The 4474-nt window shown below is 38.9% G+C and overlaps 1 long non-coding RNA gene across 2 annotated transcripts in view; it reads right to left on the reverse strand.

The window, feature by feature from the left end:
* Window positions 1-2542: 2542 nt before the first annotated feature.
* Window positions 2543-4474, reverse strand: part of LOC106882972 (uncharacterized) — a 5492-nt gene continuing 3560 nt past the window's right edge. For both annotated transcript variants that reach the window (XR_001411058.2, XR_001411057.2), the window contains exons 2-3: window positions 3740-3803; window positions 2543-2708 (exon numbers count right to left, since the gene is read on the reverse strand). This is a non-coding gene — a long non-coding RNA (uncharacterized LOC106882972). The remainder of the gene's footprint in view (window positions 2709-3739; window positions 3804-4474) is intronic.

The following is a 4474-nucleotide window of genomic DNA, read 5'->3' on the forward strand; positions in this document are numbered from 1 at the left end:
AAGAAACGATATCATGGCAGAAACCTTAGCACACCGGGCGAAATTCTTAAAGGTATTTCGTCGGCCGTTACGTTCTGAGTTCAAATTCCGCCAAGGTCGACTTTGTCTTTCATCCTTTCGGGGTCGATTAAATAAGTACCAGTTACGCACTGGGATCGATCTAATCGACTTAATCCCTTTGTCTGTCCTTGTTTGTCCCCTCTGTATGTAGCCCCTTGTGGGTTGTAAAGAAATAAGAAACGCCATCATGTTCTTCAGTACCCGATTTGTATTTTATTCGATTCAGGTAAATTCTATGAGAATATATTACAAATGGCAGTGGTTATCTAAATAATAATAAAACAGTTACTAGCCATTACTAAATACCTCCAATTCTTCAGTATCTAAAGTTTAATAGAAGCCTGTAAGCTTAAGAAATTTGTAGGTTAATGCAAAAAAAAGAGACTGTGCTTTCAAATACATTCATTCCTATATACATACGCACATACATGCATACATACATAAATACATACATAGATACATACATACGTACATACATACATACAGTTTGCTTACACTTTTACAAACCATACAAATATAAAACCAGTTAAAATGTATGTATTTTTATTTTCAACTTTACTTGTTTTTTCTATAATACTGTTTGTATAGATTAGTAACGACACACGCGCGCGCGCGCGAGGATGGGCTGAAGGGTTCATAGGCTGACTGAAGGAGTGATGCTAGAACTGCGAAATACTACAGCTGTGCAATAGCTTCAGTCCTAATTAATAACTGTATTATTTCTTTCCAGGTAAACTGGCACCTGACTGTTCGAAGAACACTTCAAAAGTAACTGAGAATAACAGCAGATATGATGTCATCATCACTGCGATACTGGTTCCCAACTAAGTGCTTCCCCAAATGTTCAGGAGCAGTAGATAACCAGATGGAGACTAATTAGGAGAATAGGGGTGATCAACCATTTCAAAGCTACAAGTCATGCACAGCAGCCATTGAAAGCAAGGACTTGTGGGCTGAGCATTGTCCCGATGAAACAAGACACCTTTCGTCAGTTTTCCTGGGAATTTGGTCACGATAGACATTCGTGGCCCCTTTGAATAAAGTCAATAAACACAATGCTTTTTGCATCCCCAAAAACTGTGGCCCTTATCTTCCCTGCAGATGAAACAACCTTGCCCTTGTTTGAAGCAGGTGACGAGGGGTGTTTGCACTGCATGGATTGCTTTTCTTTTTGTCACTCGCTCAAAGTGATGAAGCCAACACTAATCTTGGATTAGGAAATGTTCAATGAAACCAGTTGGGTCTGCCTCAAACAATGTCAGATTTTTCCGTGATATTATCAGCCTGGTGTACTTTTGATCAGGTGTCAGAAGACGTGGCAGTCACCGAGCAAAAACCTTCGTCATACCAAGTTCAATGAGCAGAACTTTCGGAATTCTCTCACGAGATCTGCTAATAGCATTGGCTATTTGATTAATAGTCAATCTCCTGTCATCCATCATCAGGTGGTGAACACAATCAATGTTTTCCTCAGCTGTGACAGTTGAAGGACGTCCAAACCTTGGGTTATCTTCAATACTCACCCTTCTACTCCTAAAATCAGCTCTCCACTTTTACCCTGTTGATAAACCTGGAGCGTCATCCCTTAATGTAGCATCCCCTAATGTCAGCATGAATGTCGTTGGGGGCTACTAGTTACCTTTGAAGTCTCCTTTGAACAGTCGGATATCAGTTTACCTGGAATGACACAATGTAGTTATTAATAAGAGATGAAATTAATTCATACAAGATCCCACATAGTCAGCTAATGAACCTTTCAGCCCACCCTTTCTCTATGTATATATGTCATTATTCAGTTTATTTCAAGATTTCTTGCCAGTAGAGAAAGAACCGGTTTCTAACCTAGATCCAAGGTTCCTTCGTTGGAACTTCAACATCAACAACAGGGTATTTTTGTTTGAATGTATGTATGTATGTGCAGATTTGTATGTTTAATGTATGTATTCTCACGCATATAGTTACATATCTAGACATGCTCATATATATTTAAATGATAAACTTTTGGAAAGTTTTACGGATTTTTACAGTTCCTGTGATGGGTTGGATCTTTAGGCTTCGAATTAGCTTTCTCCTTTCTGGTTTTGAGAAGCCTAATTTCTCAAAATTAGTATTTATCCTAGGGCCCCAATAATTACAGGTATAAACCTGAGCTTGTAATCTGGTGTATGTATGTATGCATGTATGTAAGTATGTATGCATGTACCTGTGTGTGTGTGTGTGTGTGTGTGTGTGTGTGTGTGTGTGTGTGTGTGTGTGTGTGTGTGTGTGTGAGTGTGTGTGTGTGTAGATACAACAGATATTGCAGCCAAGTGCTTTTGCCTCAAATTAGACTGCGTTGTCTAGGAAACAAAGATATTGACTAATGTAGTCCTGGATACATAAAAACCAGGCAACAATACGGAGTTATTTCACATTTTTATATTTCATTAACTTATACTCATTTTAATGTTAAGAATTTTAAATTTACTCTGCTACTTACATATCACTGTCATTCCATTCAAACTCTGCTAACTGCCCATTCTTAAGAGCAGCGAACGCATATGATATATGTGTACATAAGCTTGCATCAATATCTTCTGGTACAAATTGTGCCAGTCCAGTTCTGTATTGAGCCCAGTTTGTATAGTAACACCAACGGCGGACTTCAGCTTAGGGATTAAAAGAAAATATATTAAAATTATTCAGTCATCGAAGCATATAGTATACATTATTTTCAGAGCAAAGGAGTACTTAAGGATATATTGCATGTTCTGATTAAACAAGGCTCAAACATGCTCACGGACGAATGGAAATAGCTTGCAAATTTCTCTTACATCGTCTTAAAAAGACAATAGCACATTTCTGAGTGTAGTCTTGAATATAAAAGAAAGATAGGATTGCTAAAGGGCCTCGTTTGTCCTGGGTTCGCTGGAGTATCTGTGAGTAACCTTCTTCTGGTGCGTCGCCAATCTCCACGGTTGCTGGCAACCGCTTCCCAGTTACTAATATTGATGCCGCAGGCCTTCATGTCTCTTTTGCAGACATCCTTGTACCGTAAGAACGGTCTTCCAACAGACCAAATGCCCATAGCAAGCTCTCCGTTGAGTATGTCCGTGAGTATTCTGCCATCTTCCATACGACTAACATATATGCTTTATGTTACACAAACAACACATTACTCCAATGTGCAGTGGTACTGGATAATTGACAAATACGCTATTCACTTATGAAGGCGTATGAAGGTCTTCTATGGATCTTGATTATCGTAGAAATACATCCATTAAGCTCTCTTCCAGCATCAACCAATTTTGTCACCATACATGAGCTTAATATAATTACACTATTTAAAAAAATTAACTGGCACTCCGTCGGTTACGACGACGAGGGTTCCAGTTGACCCGATCAACGGAACAGCCAGCTCGTGAAATTAACGTGCAAGTGGCTGAGCACTCCACAGACACGTGTACTCTTAATGTAGCTCTCAGGGAGACTCAGCGTGACACAGAGTGTGATAAGGCTGTCCTTTGAAATACAGGTACTACTCCTTTTTGTCAGCTGAGTGGAGTGGAGCAACGTGAAATAAAGTCTCTTGCTCAAGGACACAACGTGTCACCGGGAATTGAACTCACGACTTTATAACCACTAAGCCACGTACCTTCACAAATACAGTATTACAGTAATAAAAAATACATAACCTTACCTTCAGTACAATGTACTGTTAGCGTCACTAACAATCCAAGGCAGCACCATAACAACGACATTTTCTGCAAGGGGAAATGATATAGACTCTTAAATGACAGCATAATGAGAAAATCGTTAAATAAACGAATTATATAGATTGAAGTAAAGATTGTTTGCCAACATACACACATACACACAAATCTTTCGTTTATTTTCATACACACATACACACAAACCTTTCGTTTATTCTCATTCTTACCTCCCCTTCTAAACCACACACGTCTATACACACACATACAAACATCCATACACACCACAAACAGGACCGATTCCAGACAGAAGAAAGCAGACCTTGGAGCGAGTTGGGAGGTCACGAGTCACTGAAAAGGTTGTGACCTGCAAAGAAGAAACATTGTCGAACAAAAGAAAAAAAAAACAAATAAACAAATTATTGACCGTTTAACCAACACATTAAACAAACGATCGATTAGTTAGTTGGACCATAATATTTGACATAGTTGACACCAGGACAAGGCAAGTACTTCTGCTAGTGAATATGTGTGTGTGTGTGTGTGTGTGTGTGTGTGTGTGTGTGTGTGTGGGGGTGCTTATATATGTGTCATGTATGTATGTATGTATATGTATAGTCATTCCACGGTGATCGCCATAAGCTTTAAGCTTATATAAATACCATTATTACTATTTTCAGGATTGTAAAACACTGCACCGTATTACAAAATCATTCGCACCGAAA

The sequence above is a fragment of the Octopus bimaculoides genome, chromosome 5 (genome assembly GCF_001194135.2).
Source record: "Octopus bimaculoides isolate UCB-OBI-ISO-001 chromosome 5, ASM119413v2, whole genome shotgun sequence".
Lineage (NCBI taxonomy): Eukaryota > Metazoa > Mollusca > Cephalopoda > Octopoda > Octopodidae > Octopus > Octopus bimaculoides.